The 19,476-nt window shown below is 45.0% G+C and overlaps 1 protein-coding gene across 3 annotated transcripts in view; it reads left to right on the top strand.

The window, feature by feature from the left end:
- The first annotated feature begins 930 nt into the window (after positions 1–930).
- gli3 (GLI family zinc finger 3) overlaps positions 931–19,476 on the top strand; it is a 134,754-nt gene continuing 116,208 nt past the window's right edge. For all 3 annotated transcript variants that reach the window (XM_010899753.3, XM_010899755.3, XM_020045178.2), the window contains exon 1: positions 931–1,302. The gene's annotated coding sequence lies outside the window, so the exon portion shown is untranslated. The remainder of the gene's footprint in view (positions 1,303–19,476) is intronic.

The following is a 19,476-nucleotide window of genomic DNA, read 5'->3' as shown; positions in this document are numbered from 1 at the left end:
AACTATCGTGCCAAAAAGCTAGTCTTTGAGTGTATTTTCTTAAACAAGGTTGATTCTATGTTGCGAAGCAGATGACCACTGGTTCAAGCACATTGTAAATCTGTTCAGCATGCAGTCAGACTGGAGGGAAGATGTACTTGCAAAGAAGCAATATATAATATATTTTCTATAGTCTTTACAATTACACTCTACAGAAATATAGTTATATAGTTATACAATTGTGTATTTGAATTCCATTGTTAACAAACATAGGTTTCTAATTAACTTTAAAAATGGGAATGGTATATTAAATAATCTGTATAAATAAAATTTAGGTCACATTTGAGCTTATCCCTCTGTTACCCACACTTCAAGTTGTGTTGAGATATTTACTTGCCCACTATAATCTTAAATGTTAATAGTCTTAAATGAATACCTAACTATTCCCTAAAGTAAACCTTATGACTGAATAAACTACATTTTAATCATTTGTATTTTAAACATAAAATGAAGTCAAGTAAGTGATATTCTCCAAAACCATATAATACTGTGTATAATTATAATGTTGAATTCATTGTTTTCGTGAGGAACAAATAAACTCATACCCAGCTTAATGCAACGTTTTAGTGGGGCCCACTAGCACAGATCCAGGGCCACAGGTGGTGAAACGATTATGAGTAACAGAACAATACTGGCACAAAATAATCACCAATGTAATTAGAATTAGAATACATATAAGTGATGTGCATGAGTATTGCCAATCCGTCCAATTGTGCGGGGCTGGTAGTCTACAGCGTTCAATACGTTCAAACTGGATCTACACGGTCTCAGGAAACTGCGGCCCAAAGCAGACGAAAGGGGGAGGGAGGGGGAACCGAGAGAATAGAGAGAGAGAGGGAGGCAGTGAGCGAGGGAGCCCGATCCGAAGGGAGGAGTCAGGCGAGGGAAAGAGCAGCTGGAGTTCCACACTTCGCCCTGTTCTCCCCGAAAAGCATACTTAATATAATAACAACAGACCACACGTTTTAGTGAACACCTGTTTTCTTATTTATACAGGTTTTCTATCTGCTATTGGCAGGTATGTAGGGAGGTTCACCCTCTGTGCTCAGTGTTCGTTCTGTACAGCAAACTGTGAGAGGGAGAAAGACGCGGAGAAGGAAAAGTCTGGCAGTGCGGTTTTGGAGTTGGAGTTGCAGAGTAAAAGTCTCACAAGCAACTCCAGAGCGCGAGAAGAACATCTGCAACAAGCGGAAAAATTCTTCACTTACGAGGAGAAAAAAGAAAAGATCAAGAATTATTGGAGGGAAAGCATCCTTCTAACACGTAAGTGCAAAAAAACAACTACGAGGCATGATGAACTGTTTCCTTTTAACCTTTTGCTCTTTGCTGGCTTTGAAAGTTTTGTGGAGAAAAGACGACATAGGCCTATTCAAAATCTGTCAGAGGTATCACGTTTCAAATAAGCTGGAATTTCATAGAAGTCCACACATCGGAGGGGGTGGGGTGGGGGGGCGATCGAACCAGAAAAAAATATAAAAAACCAACCTATTCAGAAATATTGCTTGAGCGACATGTATTACTTTCGACACAACATATTTACAACCAATCTTTTGCTGGAAGTTTCCACTTTAAACATTGCACATTTTCCAAACTTTGTTGATGCAGTTTTTTTTTACAAACGTGAATGTTATATAAAATCTCACACTCCTTTAACACAATGGTTCTTATTTCCCTAAATGTATATATACAGCATATATATATATATATATATATATATATATATATATATATATATATATATATATATACTTTATGATTTAAACATATGGTTATATATAGGCTATATGTATTTATATAAAAACGTGATGTTTTGTTTGCACTTCACTCGAAAAGTAATTGCATTGTTGAGAAGCCGAACTTCGTTGGGAACTTCTGCTGCGGTCAGACACAACTTTGAGGATTTTTTGAAAGAAACGCACGGGGGCATAGCCTACTTATGATCGTATTTCAGCTCGAGACAAATCTTGTCTGTTATCGATTCAGTCTCTTATCCATTAGAGCTGATTTGAGTTATGACTATGATTTATTTAGGCCATAATGTATGGGCTATCACTTTTGTTTAGAATCAACTATAGCCTGTTCAGATATTACTAGCCTTTTATAAAGTTTCTTCTGAAGTGCCTACATTTACAGTAAAAATATGAATGTTGAATTACAAATACAGACCAGACAAGGCCCACATTTGATTTACTTTGCCATGGTTAAGGCTAAACGATTATAGACCTATATGCCTGCAGAAATTCAGATCGAGTTCGATAATACTAGAAAATCAACTAGGTTATATCACATTAAGAAATTAAATGGAAAGGTTCTAAATAAAACATTTTTTGTGACTTTGAAATCAGAAGTGTTTATATTAGCGCATTCACATTTGTACTATTGGCCTGATTATTATTACCCATAATTGTTAGACCTATAACTTTTGTGCCTTTCAATTTATTTTTATGCCGGTTTAATTTTCGGTCCGTTAGGCCTGTGTATCATGGCAGCGCGCCTCCACATGTGGAGCTATTTGTTTTAAACTTTTCCTTCTGCTCTGAGCCAGCTGTTCCACATTTTATCTGCTTGTCGGGCTTGCTGTGAGTGACTGGTGGACGGTTTGTGTCTCGGGTTTCACGCCGCTATACAAACGACGAGGGTTCGAGGCGCTCAGCCGTGCGGTGATGGCTCAGACAAACCTTTGACACTTGGCAAATAGTTTACGGAAATATAATTGCTTTGAGAACGAACAGTAAGGTTCTAATGCAAAATAATAAATGTTAAGGGTTTATTCAGATTTAAATACTTTTTCCTTTGGTTAACACGGTGATCTGAACTGGACTGCTAGTTTCAGGCCCATATGAAACGCTGTTTATTGCAGTTTTTTACGCTCTCAAGATTTTATGAAATGAACAAAATTACAAGAACATACCGAGTTTAATGGCTGTTTTTACATGCTATATTGTGTTTTACGCATCATTTTGTTTGGATGAACTTGTATGCACTAATTACTTTTTTTAAATAAAGCTTATTACTGTAGGACTACTGATGAATCATTTAAATAATTGATATAGGAAACTGCTCGATTATTTTTCATGAACATTATTTTATGTTAGAATGGTAGGATTACAGCAAGAATGCTATAACCCTTTGTTTTAGTTTGATTCTCGATATCTGAAAAGATAATTGTTCCAAATCAAATTGCGTGTTAGGTAGGCTATAGTAATGTGCTGATTTCACATCCTTATCAAGCCCGAAAAACGAAATCTAAATTTGTGTTTTTCAGTCATACAATATACCTTTTGGATGTGTGCTAAAATAAATAGAAGCAAAGTTTTTAGCTTCTATACATCCTGATTTTATACCTTAATTCGATAAGGCCTACCTGTATTTCAAATTTAAACCATCATCCTTTTTTAAATTTAGATATGGTCTTAAACAGACTTTAAAATGTATATATTTCAGGGATTTGCTGTTAAGTTTGATTCATCTAATTGCAGTGATTGATTGTTGACAGAAACATTTATGACAGAGAGCATTTTTCCTGAACAATGTGTGATTGCTTACCCCCGGATTTAATGATCACCAAAGCAACATTAAACGTAATTATATTAATTTGAGCTCTATTTAGCCTTAATGGATGGCTGATATTTTCCATGAGAAAACGATGCTCTGAAATAACCGCAGATTGGCTTTAAGTACATGCGTATGATAATGTCTTTTGAGCTGGAGATATTTTATGATTTAATCATATTAAATATGAATGATATCTGATGAACACATTCAGTACTATAAATATGTATGGTGATTTGACAACATCCTCCATAGCAGAATGGAGCTCAGCTAGACGCTGCAACCTGACTTGAACAGGTGCAATTTGAAAAAAGGACTGGGTGTCATAAATGATTCAGTAACAGTGATAAATACACAAAATGTTTAAGATGATAATCTGGTATTTAAAAGAAGCACTATGAAGAAGACCTTTTTTTTCTTCCATCTACCAGCATAGATGAATCAATGGCCGTCTGGTGAAGGGGACAATCTTTAACTCGCAGTCCCACGGATGGGGAAAGAAACCCATGGATAACCTCCGTGTCCCCGCTCGGCCCATCAGAAAGTGGAGGAGTCTTTTATCTATACATTAGCACACCTTTACATTCAGTTATGCATAGCTACTACGGGGGAAAATAACACCAGGCACACTCGTGACCTTTCCAACCTACCCAAAATAGGGCCTGTCACAGAAGCACATGTTAATGCGCAAAGATGACAAGCTATTACCCTCCTAAATCAACCACCACCCCCCCTTTCTCTTGGCACCGGCTCCTTAGATCCACAGTCCTGGGCAGCCACTGTCCTTAGGCTGTTTTACATCCCGAGGAAGAATACCTGTTATCAGGTAAACATCCTTAAGGCCCTTAATGACGCCTGTTGTTGTGTTAATGGTCCTTTATAAAGGCACTTAGAGTTTCCGCCGCGATTGTTCTTCAAGGTTAATCTAGGGGAAATGGATTTTATCGATGATAACTTGCACGGAGGCCTTTATAAGATTATTTATTCACATGTGGGGATTGTTTTGGTATGGGGTTGTGGCAGGTATAGTGGAGGATATCTGTTGCGGTACTTGCAGGCTTGTCGTATAATCGGTCACGGGTGTTACCATGAAGCAAGGTTTTTCAGACTGTCTTTCAATGGAGGCTCAACTCTTCAGTGGAATGCCAAGTCCTTACATCCCACAAACCACAGCTTTCATGAGCAGGTTAAGTGAAGCGCAGTTACGGCCGCTATTCAGAGCATATTGGCAGAAAGAAATAAACACACTCTCACAATGGCATCAACATTAGGAACCTTTCTCCCTAAGAGATGGGTTACACCAATGTGAATATAGTGACTGCATTAATATCTGGCCCCCAAAAGGAATCCCTCACTTTGATGATTCTGAACTTTGATATATTGACATCAAATGAAGAAGACAGTGGCTGAAGAAGGAGACCGAGTCAGGGTGATAGAAATGAAAGAAATGCCTGAGAGACGGGAAACAGAGTGGCGTGACGGCGTAAGCGTCTCCTTCGCTTCCCTGTGAGAAAAAAGTTGGCGCCGCGGCCGTTCGCCGCCGATTGTAGCCCTCGTCAAAGTGTCCAGATCCATTTGCGTGCAAGCGGGTGAGAACCCCGGGGGGGGGGGGGGAGGTGGGGGGGGGCGTTGGCGGGCGCTGCGGCGCAAGGGGCTTCTCCTTGGCCCTCCTAATCCCCAGGCCCAGCCATCCCTTCAGGGCATGCCTTAGATCTGGATCTCTGGGCTCTCTGCGCGGACGTACCCGGACCATTTAATATGCTATGTGTTCCTTCTAACCCGGTTTGCCTCCACCTCCACCAGCAGCTTCCCAGGACAGGACCCCTGTTCACCCCCTCCCACCCCCCCACCCCCCACGCACTCCTCGCTTGAAGGAGTCCCGCTAAAGCCACCTTTCACCGGGGCTTATGCATTCGCACGACAAGGGGGTGTGTGGATGATCTGATGGGGGGTGGCTGGAGAGAGACATAGTATAATGACACATATTAAGGTAACACCCCCAACACCTCCACGCAAGCTTATGAATGTAGTCTATCTCCTTGTTTTAATGCCCCTCTGCATACCCAACCCCCCCCCCCACACACACACACAAACACACACACATGAACACACACAACCACACACACACACAAACACACACACACACAGGAGCGTGCAAACAGCCGGTTGTTTTTCTCCAGGAAATAAGAAATGGGAGAGAGAAAGGAATCCGGAGCTCAAGCTGCTTTAGCAAAGAGTCATTGTGGCATTTTTTTTTTCATGGTTTTGGCCTCACGGAATTTCAGGCTGGACCAGCCAATTAGCCCGACCAACCAACCTCCCTGTGTGTGTGTGTGTGTGTGAGACAGGGAGAGAGAGAGAGAGAGAGAGAGAGGGGAGAAAAGAGAGAGATAAAACACAGAGAAACAAATTAATTTGTACCAAAAATGTGTAGTAGTCCTGACTCCCAGACCAAAGGAATATGAACCTCTGCATGGCAGCGAGTGCCTGGGGTTTCTTTTCTCACGCACTCGAGTGCAAACGGGAGTACAAACGGCGACAGGTCACGCCTAGGTGACGGGAGCACTTGACACTGCTCCTCTTTCTGCCCTCAGCCGTAGTTAAAGCTTATTATCATGATGTACGGCAGCAGGAGTTGATAGTGGGCTGCGGGCCATTTTGTCTGCAGCGTTGGCTTCCAATCGCCGGGCTAAGTTCAGCTGGGACAGTGCGTATCCTAGTTCCCAGGGTCGGGGCTCTCACTGCAGATGTGGCATTGTGTCAGGGGTTTGACGGGAGCTGGTTGTGGCATCCGTAAGGGAGCTTGTTCTCTCTCTCCACGTCCAGGGACCACGGTGAAGGCTGAGGGACAGATGAGATGGTCGACTCCCTGTGAACAATGATCTGTCATTTCCCCCTCCTCTCTCTGTGTGTGTGTGTGTGTGGAAATGCCATGTATCGGGCCCCTGCATTAATATGCACACACACACGTGCACAGGTTAAGACAGGCTAATGCATGCGCACACACATGCAATCAAGTACACGCATGCACACGCGCACACACACACACACACACACAGAAAAGTATGGCAGTTTTATTTTAAAATTTTACAATTATTACAAGTGTTATTAAATGGTAGTTCATATTACACACCAAAATATATATACAATTCCTAAATAGCTGTTCAAAATTATTTAGTCCCTTATGCATTTAGTTACCAAGAAAATGGTGAAGTTGTATTTCTACGTGTTTCCTGTGTCCCATGCTGTCCTGGTTATCTGTATTAGCAAGTTGGCCCTGTGGGTCTTCCAGGAACCCAGGGCCCGAGGATGAGGAGCGGGGCATTGTTTGAATATGAAATGCAAATCCTGAGGTTAATACCTCAATGAGGTTCAAGCCTGGCTTCTCCCTCTTTTCGGCAAACATGTTCAAATGACTGCCTCTTCCCCCTTCCCCGTTCTCTGTACCCCTTCACTTCCGTTCTCTGTGGTGGGGGACTCCGACCCGCGTTCCCCTTCTTCTCTAGGGGCCAGTGGGGTCTCCTATGCAAGTGAAGGCTAACAGCCCCTGCCTGTAAGACAAATAATGCCTCATCTTAGAAAAACAAAAGGGGAACTCTACTATCGGAGCAAATTTCCTTGCCCGACCTGAAAGGAGGCCTCTTTTGTCAGGGCAGCATTTGAAGACTAATCGTTTTTTCTCATGCAAAGCGTGCTGTTTTAAGAGCCGCAGAGAGAGAGAGGCCGAGAGGAGAGAGAGGGGGCTGTGTTTTTTTACAATACTCCGCAGGGAGTGAGGAGGCACTGTGGTTGGAGGGGTAAAGGCGTTTGTGGGGCTGGGGGTGGATTCCTATCCTTGGCTTCTTTTTTAGACAAAGCACAGTTCCTTGTAGGGTTGAAGGAGGAGAGGTGGGAGGTGTGGGGGGTGTGGGGGGTGTGGGAGGTGTGTGGGGGGTTGGGGGGTGTGTGGGGGATGCGGAGTCCAGGAGTTTTAATTCCTTGAAAAGAGAAGTGGGGGGGGGCAGCAGTTTGTAATGACGTCCTGTCATCAGAGCTCTCGTACCTGCGGGAGGAAACCTTAGGGCAGGCCCCGACTCCAACCATTCAGGGCCTGAAGTGAAAAAAGGGACCTAGAAAATGTATTGAGCTACAGAAATATGTGTACACAAGCCCTAAAAATCTTTGGCTATTCCAGGTCTGACTGGTATTTTTATTAAGAGAGGTTGCCATGCTTTGGAAATATATCTTATTCATGAAGAAAAAGAAGCCAGGCCTGGACTTCCCAAAGAATTAATTATGTTCCCCTTTCCCAGAAGCCTCACTGCTCCTCAGGTCCCAGCCGCGGCTCAGAGGACGCCGAATGTGTCGCACCGTGTCGCGCGACAATGTAAAGCCTCCCTCAGCGAGCAGGGGAGTACGAAGGGTTCCATTTGTCAAAAGGTTCCCGGCTGTTTCCACACACACCACCCCCCCCCAACACTTTCCCGGCTCCGCCTCAAACTCATTGTCTCAGCTAAGGCAGGACATTAGTCACCGCGGCGCTAGTGTAGCCCGCGGGGCTGCGGGACCGACCCACGCTGCTCCGGAGCCGGGACTTCTAGTCGGACGGCGAGGGAGAGAGAGAGTGGGGGAAAGTGTGAGGGAGAGCATGTGAAAGAGAGAGCGAGTGGAAGAAGAACGAGGGAAAGAAAGAACAGGGAAGAAAAAAATGGTGAGGGAGTGCGGGTGTGTGTTGGCAAAAGAGAGAGAGAGAGAGAGAGTTAGAGGTGTGGAGTCTTACGCCGCTACCTTAAGGCTCAGTGTGTAAGCCCCTGTCTGCCCCCCAAAGCTGCTTTCACAAAGAGATTTACAAGACAGGTCTCCGGTGTGCTGCTTTTGCCGCCCTGCATCAAGAGTGTGCGTGTGCGCACGCGCGTTTGAAAGAGTGTGTGTTTCTCTCAAACTGGGTTAAATGCACACTGTGAGAAGACGTGTCTTCTCCTGTCTTCCGAATTATCACGAGAGGGTTCTCCAAAAAGGAGTTCTGACTGGTTCTAACTGGTCAGTGCCAACCTGTACCAAGGGAAGGCATGATGTTTCTAATTCTACCTGAGGAAGGAGGCGTGAGAGGTGTTAGGGGTAACCTTCAGTGTGTGTGCGGGTGTGTATATGTGTGGGTGTGTATTTGTGTGGGTGTGTATGTGTGAAAAGAGTGTGCGTGAGTCAAGGGGAGTCAGCAGTCACACATCACACTTTACAAGGTATCCCATTAGCTTTTGGAATTATTTATAAAGCTTGGCTTTTGTGTGGCTCTCTAAGTTCCTGTCGCCTTCCATTACTGCCTGGGTCTACTTTGCCACCTTCAACACCAAGTACTCTCTCTGCCAGTCTACCGAGTCAAACTTTGCTACTTGACGGTGGTGTATTTTACAGTGTTACACCATGAGATTGTTTTAGAGACCATGGCTTCTGACGTTAGCTGGAACATTTGTTTTTGTCCAGTTAAATATACCCATAGATACCCATGCTGCCGTATGCCGTATGTAAACCCATGCTGCAGTGGGCCGTATGTAAACCCATGCTGCAATGGGCCGTATGTAAACCCATGCTGCAGTGGGCCGTATGTAAACCCATGCTGCAGTGGGCCGTATGTAAACCCATGCTGCAGTGGGCCGTATGTAAACCCATGCTGCAGTGGGCCGTATGTAAACCCATGCTGCAGTGGGCCGTATGTAAACCCATGCTGCAGTGGGCCGTATGTAAACCCATGCTGCAGTGGGCCGTATGTAAACCCATGCTGCAGTGGGCCGTGTGTATACCCATGCTGCAGTGGGCCGTGTGTATACCCATGCTGCAGTGGGCGGTGTGTATACCCATGCTGCAGTGGGCGGTGTGTATACCCATGCTGCAGTGGGCCGTGTGTATACCCATGCTGCAGTGGGCCATGTGTATACCCATGCTGCAGTGGGCCGTGTGTATACCCATGCTGCAGTGGGCCGTGTGTATACCCATGCTGCAGTGGGCGGTGTGTATACCCATGCTGCAGTGGGCGGTGTGTATACCCATGCTGCAGTGGGCCGTGTGTATACCCATGCTGCAGTGGGCCGTGTGTATACCCATGCTGCAGTGGGCCATGTGTATACCCATGCTGCAGTGGGCCGTGTGTATACCCATGCTGCAGTGGGCCGTGTGTTTACCCATGCTGCAGTGGGCCGTGTGTATACCCATGCTGCAGTGGGCCGTGTGTTTACCCATGCTGCAGTGGGCCGTGTGTATACCCATGCTGCTGTAGTACCATGGAGACGGCGGCTTACACCGTTGGATCACTCTAGGTCAAAAGGCTAGTGCTTCTGATGAACCTGCTCGCCCAGTCTCTCCCCAATTTCAACAAGTGCTGATGTAGAACATGTTTGGCCTTTGAATATCATTATAGAATAAGATTATAAATATGTAGAGTAGGATCTGATCCTAGATCAGCACTCTTACTCACTTGTTATTCTGTTTTAATGTCCCGAGAATGACAAACAACAACTACTTGGCCAGTAAATCATCTATGGGGTTTGTTGTTTAATAGAATTGTGGTTGTAGTGACAAGCACCATTTCGATACTTGAGAGAAAAACACAAAGTTAGATTGACCATCATATTGGCTCTACTACCCCATAATCCACAAAGGTTTGTGAGGAATGGTATGCTAATGTTGCCTTTATTGAAACAAGCTGGGATGTGATTATGGTTCAACTCTGCAGATATGAGCAGAGTGCTGTGCTAGTTTCTCATTTCTCCCTCTGGCATAGAGATCAATGCAAACCCGCTAACGTGTCCTAATAAACCATTAACACATACACATTGTGGAAAACATTTACATACATCGACCCTTAAACTGATAGTGCCGGTCCATGTCCTGGAGGTTAGGGTTATTGTGCTTGTGAGTGATTCACTCAAGGGTGTGTGTGAGTGTGTGTGTGAGAGTGTGTGTGTGATCAGGTTTTACAGTATGAATTGGGACAAACATTTCTCCAAACTATCAACTTTGGCGTCTCTGTTTATGTGTCTAAACCTGGGAAAGCCTGCTCCAATATCTGAAAAGCCTTTGTGTTCCAGTTTTAGGTTAACATCAGAATTACTTTGATTGTACCAGATGCATCATCATTTACAAGCCAGCAAGTTCCCAAACAAGCACTTGAAAAAAACAAAAACATTCCAACTGCCTAAGCGACAGCCTGGGGTAAGAACCTACTGCCCATTGCTATTTCAGAAAATACTCTTTCAATGACAAAGTCATTCCAAAAAAGCATCTATCACCCCCAAAAATCTTAGAATGTAAACATATATATTGATATATATAACTTTTAGCAACTTTGGATCTGACTTATTTCTAAAGTTATCAGCCGTCACAGTCAGACAGAAAGCTTGAGTGTCCTCATTCCATGTTAAAGGAGAGGTGATTTGTGTGTGACAAAAAAAAATGGAAGGCCATAAACGGGGAGACCACTCGCAGATGTGCAAAGGTTTTCAAGAGCCACGGTATTAATGAAGTTTCTGAAGACAAGCAGTGGGATGTTTCCCAGCATTGGTCTTAACGCCACGATGGCCCCCTCCTGTGTCTGATAGGTGCCAAACTGCGTAGCTAGGAGCCAGACTGTCTGCGCTTGTCAGAAAAGCAAGAGAGAACGAGAGAGAACAGAAAACGTAAAAAGAGCGGGATGATAACTGTACGCCGTTCCTCTGATCTGATTCATCACTAACTGTCTCTACTGCAAAGGGCGAACAAATTATCCCTGTCTGAACCTCCAGAGCGGAGCCAGCTGCTCCCCATGTTTCCCAATTAACCCCCGGCGCCCGTCTAACTAGCCAGTTAAATCCTCCTCCTCAGCGCTGTTATTTGCGTGTTTGTGCGTGCTAGCGGCGGACTAGCTCGGCCTCATATACATTGGTCGCCGAACGACTCCGTACACTGGACAAACAGGAAATGTCCCCTTTTTAGTTTCCCATTGCAAATTATTTGCAAACATTCAAGCGCTAATGAGCGCAACCCTTAATTTGGGCGGGTGGGGGTGGGGGGGGGGTGAGCGACCAGACAAGCTAGCAGTAAGGGAGTGTGGAGAGTGTTTGTTTTAGGAGGCGTCTTAAGCGATGGCTTTACAGCCCCCAGAATTTATTTGAGGCGGCGACGCAAACAGCTGAAAGGCGTAAACACATCCAGATGTTGGTTAGCTTCCTGACTGATGACGGCTCCTCGGCCCGAGGGGGCTGCCAGTGTAATAACAAGTCTTGTTCCCCACGTTTTTTTCTTCTTCTTTTCTTTCGGGAGTCGTTTTGAAACTGGTCTGCGTGTTCCCTTTTGAGTTGAGTGGGAAGTTTTCGTTGGCCACTTGTAAATGCCGCGAGTTTTACGGTAAGTCGTGTGCATGTTATTGCATATCGTGTACGGGAATGGGTTTCAATGAGGCGTGCACTGTTTTTGCCGGACTTGCAGTACAATGCCGGGGCCTTACAACTTCGAGTTCAGTCTTCACTCTGAAGACATTCCGTCGTGTGTGTTTTGAAATGTAACGTACAACTTGAGAAGGCCTACGATATATGCCCGCAAAGCCAAGCTCTCGGATGAGTGTGTGGTGTGTCTGCGTCTGTGTGTGTGGTGTGTCTGCGTCTGTATGTGTGTGTGTGTGTGGTGTGTGTGTTTTTGTGTGTAACCACCGGTGCATCTTACTGCCACTGTGGGACGGAAGACAGAAGAGTTGGGGGGGGCGACAATCCCTCCGAGATTTAGCTTTTGTGTGTGTGTGAGTGTGCACACGTGTGTGAGCAGGCCCTGGTGGCGGGTGGAGGGGCTTTCATGAAAAAGTGAAGTGATGTCTCCTTCTACCATCCTTGCCGTGCTGTGGGGAGACTCGTCAGCCGCGGGGGAGCTCACTGAGCAGAGCTGTCTGGGAGTTTCTGACTGGGACTCCCTCTGAATCTTGACATTCTTTGATCTAACACTTCCTCAACCATACTTTTTATACGGTACTGTAGAGCCCAGTAGAGTACAGTAGAACACTGAGTACAATAGAATGCAGTAGAGAACAGTTGAATAGAGTACATTAAAATAGGGGACAGTTACAGTCAAACCTCCAAGCTTCATATGAGTTTTCTCACCTTTATCACAGTTGTGACGACCAGTGGTTTAGGCAGGAGTACACAGCTACCTTCTGGAATCAACTTCGTTGACCATGGACTTAAAAACGCCAGGCAGCAGATTAAAGAGAGTGTTTGCTTCTAACGTACTCGGCATCATGGGTAATTGGAACAAGCTGGGGCTGGAAGATTAAGGATGAAATGATGTCATGTAGTCCTAAGGTTTGTTTTATTTGTGTGATTCATAGCGCTGCGTGGTTAAAGAGCAGTTACTTAGCCGCCTCATTAAGTGTGCTCTTTTAGTTTCTTCTTCCTCCAAAAAATGAACTAGGCCCTTCTCTTCTTCCTCATCACAGCCTGAAAAAGAATTCATCTGAGCTCACTGATTTGACCTCATTTTCGTGCTCATTAAGAAACAAGAGTTGGTTTCAGTGAATAGTTTAATGTGATTTGTTGGCTGTTTTATTGCCTGCATCCAGTATGAACAAACAATAGTGACAGTAGGTACCTAAGCTAATTTTGTTATGTAACTTTTGAAGCTGAGGACTGACTGAATCAGCATCGCAAGCCATCGGATTCAGTTTCATGATGTGTTGCTGAGTTTCTGATTCAGTTGTCCTGCCTATCTAGCTACCTACTAATTTACGCCAGTGTGACACTGGAATACATGTTTTTCAACGCTGCACATTCCATTTTAAAACAGAGAAGTTGTCGTCTGTTGTGTGGAATGCATTACTCCACCCTTTAATCAGGAAAATTAGTATTAAACCAAGCTTTGCCTCCCTTTTCTCTTCTTCCATCTGTTCATCCTCTCTGTCTTCCTCCATTTCTTCTCATCTCTCTTGCTTCCCATTGTACATGGAGTCTAATTCCAGGGCAACCTCCCTCCCTTTCACTCCACCTTTATCGGCGGAGAGCCGAACGCCGGGCGCAACTTGATCTCAACCAATCACCCGCCTGCTAATACACTTTAAATGGCATGGCCGCGAGGGCCCGGAAGGAGAATTAATAAGAGCCAATAAAACGAGCTGCTGCGGCACGGCGAGTCTTTAAGTAAACATTATGAGAGGGGGGGCGGGAGTTGTCGGCGGCCAGTGACTTGATGAATAGTTGCAGAGCTCGGTGAGGGCTAATTTCTCACTTAGTTGTCCTGATGGAGCCTGCCTAGTGGAGTTGTGTACTCCCTGCTTTGCCTTGCTGATTGTCTGCTGAGTAGGGCTGCCTTGATTATTGTACTGCGTTATTATTGCACTGCCCCCCCTGGCTGTTGTTTTACCACGGGGCCCGCAGAGGCCCTGCTCCGTCATTAATCACTCCCCTTTCTCCTCCCCTCCCCTCGCTCCGGTCTGGGTTCTGCTGTTGGAACCGCTGACAGGGAGGACCACGGGACCAAGGGAGACAGTGGGAGAGAGAAAGAGCGAGAGGGGAGCCAATGAGTGAGGTAGAACGGTAGAGAGGCCGTGAAAGATGGAGGGACAGAGAGAGAAGGAATGGACAATTACGAGGATTTAGAAAGGACAAGGAAAGAAGATGTGAACATGGCAAGGGGAGAAAGGGGGAGTCAGGCAGGGAGAGTCCAGTGGTAACAGGAGACCGAGTGTGGAAATGAGAGAGGGGACTGTGACCTGTGGCAAAGCCTCTGTATGGACACAGACTGGCAGACACACTGACAGCAAGGCAGTACATTAAGACAGGCAGTCATTATATGACAGGCAGTCAGAAAGCCAGCTAACTAGACAGACGGACATACAGGACATTAAGACAAACAGCCAGTCAAGCAGACATTGAGACAGACTGACTGACAGACAGACATACCTTTAACCCAGGGGTGTCAAACCGGTTCCACGAGGGCCGAGTTTCTGCAGATTTTTGGTTTTTCCTATAAATTGATTCCCAGTCCAGACCTAAACAACCAGGTGAGGGTAGAAACGAACCAATTAGTGACCTAATTAATCAATCAGGTACAAGGTGAGAGCGAAAACCAATCGGCTTGACACCTGTGCTTTAGACAGAGCGATAGCCAGACATACCGAGATGGCCACAAAGACAGTGTCCAGCTGTATGCGCTGACCATATTTCCACTATGGCAGTGCAATATCTCGACTAGAAGGTGACATGGGTCCAATGATATGAGTGGCATATTCAAGGCGCCACTGCGTCAGAGCTTCATATAACGATGTAAATGGAGGTGGTAAACACACTGCATTCTTCCCGAAGATCTTCATTATGTACCAGTTGTTTGTGAAGACATGGGAAGGACGGCCCCCTGCGGAGCTGGGAAGGATGGAGGAGGGGAGGACGTCCCCAGGGTCGTGCAAGGAAACCCTCAAAGTGGAACCTTCTCTCTCTGCAGCCTTCCTGCCACCCCACTGCTTGATCTGACTCGACGCCGAATGTGTGTGTGTCTGTACACAATCCCTGTATATGGCGGGTGTTTTTTTTCAACAGCAAAGGAATTCCTATGCTTTCAATCTTCCTCTCCCTCGGGTCCCCGATTGTCTTGACTCTGTACACACACACACTTGTAGATGGAACGGTACACAAGCCGGTTGCGGTGTTCATACGCTTGAGCGCGGAGAAGCTCGCCCTGTCTAACGCAGTTGAGAGGATCCCTCTCTTTTTGACACATACTGAAAGGATGGTAAGGGGAGGAACGTGTAGGTACAGTGTGGCCTTTGGCGAAGCCTTTCCCTATAGACGAGGAGCCCACATATATGTACGATACAAACCTCCATACACCCGCTACGAGTTTCATGGAGACCCTGAACTACATTTATACGAAGGTTCAAAGACTCAAAACCCCCAATCTAGGCAAACACTTATTTTAATTTTTCCGCTTTAAAATGAATGATTAGCTTGTAGGTAAAGGCAGAGATGTATAAGAACTGCATCATTTTCATTGTCGAGGCCTTAAAAACAAAACTGACAACATCTCAATGCCCCAAATACCTGTTGAGGAATTACGGACAAATTGTGCTTAAAGATTGAGTTAGTTCATGAGCTGTTTTTCTGCTTGGCTTCTGAACCTTATTGTGGCCATCCTTTTGCGATTGTTCTGCTTTAATCTGCTGTAAAACTAAATACTGCAGCTGGACGAGCAGCTTTTCCCGCTTTCATGGCGTTTCAAGAAGTGCAGAACATAAGACTTTGTAGTGAATCGAGTCAAGAGAAAGAGCGAGAGAGGGGGCGTGACCAGATACCACCTATGCGCTACATCACTGGAAAATGGCTGACTGATCCTCTGTATCAGTCATGGGTATGGGGTCCTAGTGGCTGTTAGCACATGGTTCCGGCTCAAACCAAATACAGTGGAAAAATATATACCGTAATAGGCAGGGGGCTGGTGAAGCGCTAACGCCTGAGGAACCCCGGTATTTTCCATTGTGGCACGCCACTTGATTTGCCCCTTATCTCCTGGGTACCGATGGCAAAAGAGGCGTTGTGTAAGCATTAAGATTACATCGTGTGGGTTTGTTGCCCATGTAAGATGCACTCACGGCTCGTTTGCTCGTGTGAAATGACACGCGGTCCCTCATCAGTCCTCCAAAGCGTCTTAAGCGGTGAGGTCTGGGAGACAGAGGAGCGCGACGAGGATAATCGCATTAGCTCCGCCGAAAGCCACCGATGGGCCACGCTGTGGTTGCGTTGTTTGTCCTTGACAACAAAATGGAAACTTCTTGCTTGTTCGCGTTGTAGTTCCCACCTCCCCTCTCTCAAAGGGCTGCTCTCTATTGATGCTTAGGACATTTCTTTTGTTGAAATTCTTCTCCTCATGTTTTATATCTTGTATGTAGGTATATTCTTTCTTCGAATAATAACGGACATAGGAAATGTATATTTATTTACAAAGAAGGCTTTTTTAACTGAAGACTATTCTATCACTCATTGCTCCACAAACAGCTCAGATGTCAAGATGTGTAGTTGCCCATTGCACTAGAACAACATCAAACATGTAAACGACTTAGAGTTTGAATGGCCTAACCATGTCACTGAACACAAAAGGGCGAGAAAGGGCTGGAACCAAACCAGTTGATTGGCATGTGCCTGTGTGTGTGTGTATGTGTGTGTGTGGTGAGCCGTAACTAATTGGTACTAAATAGCCCCTTACTTCAGGGGACATTCCCCCGATCAGCTGTAGGCCAGACTTAGTGCCATCTGGGCACAATGTTAAGTCTCAACCCTCTTGAATGGGACTCACCATCCAAATCCTCTATCCAGCAGAGAATCCCCCTCCTCTTCCTCTCCAACGGGGCCAAGGGCCCCCCCATATCCCCGCCAGTGTAGTGTTCGAACCCGGCATGGGACCTTGTATGTGCTATTCGCTCAATGATGGCATTGAGCTTTTGCGATCTCCAGTCTCTCGAATAGGACAGTTTAACCAGGGGATTGAACCAAGGGATCGAATCGCCAACCTCCGGACCATTTGGTCACACTTGAGGTTTGGTAGCCACTTCCCATATGAGCTGTTTCCACTTGTGTCCCAAAAGGGCAAACGGTTCCCCTTTGAAGTGCACTTTTTTTCTAACAGAGCCATATGGATCCTGTTTCAAATGTAATGTTCTAGGTAGGGAACTGGATGGTGTTTGGAAGGCAGACATGGTTCCTGTATGTTTCTTTATAGCCCCATTCCCTTCAACACCCCCCACCCCACTCCAAAGCAAACACTTGGGGTCCAAAGCAGAGCCTTCTGTTTTATTGCTAGATTTAGCTAATCTCACAGAGGAGTTGCGGTTGTACCCCCCCCCCCCCTCCTGTTTTGCAAACCTTCTCACCCCACTGCGCTTTGGTTATTCCAGCTGTACTCAAGCTTTTAATGTTGTTGGTATAGCTGCAAATGTGCGACTACACAGGCGAGCAGGGCACACTTGCAGGCGCGAACGCAAAGCCGTGCACAGTCACACATGGAGGTACAAACAAATGTACGCACGCGCGCACTTCTTATCCCTCATATCCCCTTTCATGCTCTCTCCATCTCCATCTCTTTCCATCTCTCTCTCCCTGTCTCTCTTGGGTTGTTCCACCTCAGAAAGCACATGAAAAAGAACTTCAACACCCACCATCTCAGATTGGTCTGATATCAATTCTGTAGTTAGTCAGACAGGATTAGCACCACTAAAACGTTATTTTGTTGAAATGTAATTGTATTCAAAATTGGCAACTTTAATTTATATGATTCGGATAATATTCAGAAAATGTGGTAAGTTAGGTGTTCACAGGCAGTGGGTGGTGGACAGGGCTGGCCTATTCCTTTTCACTGACACCCCGGCAGGCAGGGGAATTCTATCAAGGTGGATCTCTCCGTAGTACACGTAAACCAGGTTGATTTTGAGGCAGTATTGTTTGTTTTGAGTGGGGTGCAATGCTATGCCTAACACATGGTATGGTACATATTGCCGTTTGAGCGTCACAGCTCAGTGCTTTTTCTGCACTGCGCGAACATTGTCAACAGTAACCGAAGATCCGTTTTTCATTTATTTAGCAAAAAACATTAATATAGAAAGAATTTATAATGTTTGATGAGAGCACAATCTAAAATAAAAGAAAGTGCAATATGTAAACACGGCACAAACACTGTTTTAAAATCTATAATGTTGGTTTATCAGTGCCACTCACCCTTGTAGAACTAGCAGTTCCTTCTCTAGTTTGGCTCATGAAACAGTTGTAAATGTGGCTAAGATTATCATTTTGATTATAGAAGAAAACTATGTTTTTTTGGCGGCTCAATTAGACTTACCCCATAACGCATTCACCACAGAGTAGCTAGCAATTTATTTAGATTTTCTTTTAAAAATGTATTTGTTCAGGTCCTGTATCATACAAGCACCCCCTTTACCATACAGTTACAAAGACGATGTACTGATACAGTCCTAGTATGGATCAGAGTAGAAATATAGCTTTGAAAAAACATGGGGCTTGCAATGCAAGGGTTGCGGGTTTGATTTCCCAGGTGCAAGCACGGATGGATAAGAGCGTCTGATAAATGATTTCAAAGTTATTAAGGCGTCCAGTTTTCCAACAACAATGTGTGCCTATTTAATTGCTATGATCACTGTCGGCAAGCGCCTCTGTGTTAAGACACTTTGCTTTACTACAGGGAACTTACGGACCAGCCACGTCCCACACAAATCCCACCCTTCTTTCATGTTTTAGCTTGTCTTGTTGGTTACTAAGACATCGACATGCAGTACAGCTTGTATGACACATGCATTAATAATATACTCTGCCCTCCAAACTTAGGAGAACACGCTATTTAAATAGGTAAATATGAACAAAAAGGCTGTGAAAATGCCATTGTTTTTATGAGCTTGATCTTACACCCCAAAAAAATACAATATACATTTAACTTTTAACTGAGTGAAAATTATTCCAAGAAAAAAAAAATCCTAAATAAATAAATACTTTATTTAAAAACATGCGCGCTCCAATTATTGTCACTCCTGAATTGAGTAAATGGCCCCCCCTCTGCCGGTGTAATAACGCTGAGTCGTCTCCTGTATGCTTCATGAGGTGGGAGAACACACAGGAAGGGATCATTCATCCATACAGAAAAACTTTTGGGATCCAGAATCTCTGGTCCTCTCTTGAACTCGTTTTCTGCTCACCCTACATTTTCTCAGGGGGATTTAGGTCAGGGGATTGTAATAGCAAAATCTTGAGACTAGCTATTTTGTTATGTTAGCAACAGACCTACCCATTTAGCTGTCAAGCCTTTTACATTTCATGAACACTTTGTCATCAACCTATTGTCTGTGATGTTTGGGTGTCCTGCCAGCTAGGAGATTATAAGGGTTACATTAGTAACAGTATT

This window comes from Esox lucius, chromosome 21 (assembly GCF_011004845.1).
Source record: "Esox lucius isolate fEsoLuc1 chromosome 21, fEsoLuc1.pri, whole genome shotgun sequence".
Lineage (NCBI taxonomy): Eukaryota > Metazoa > Chordata > Actinopteri > Esociformes > Esocidae > Esox > Esox lucius.
The sequence above is the reverse complement of the archived record's forward strand: the minus strand, read 5'-3'. Positions and strand labels throughout refer to the sequence as shown.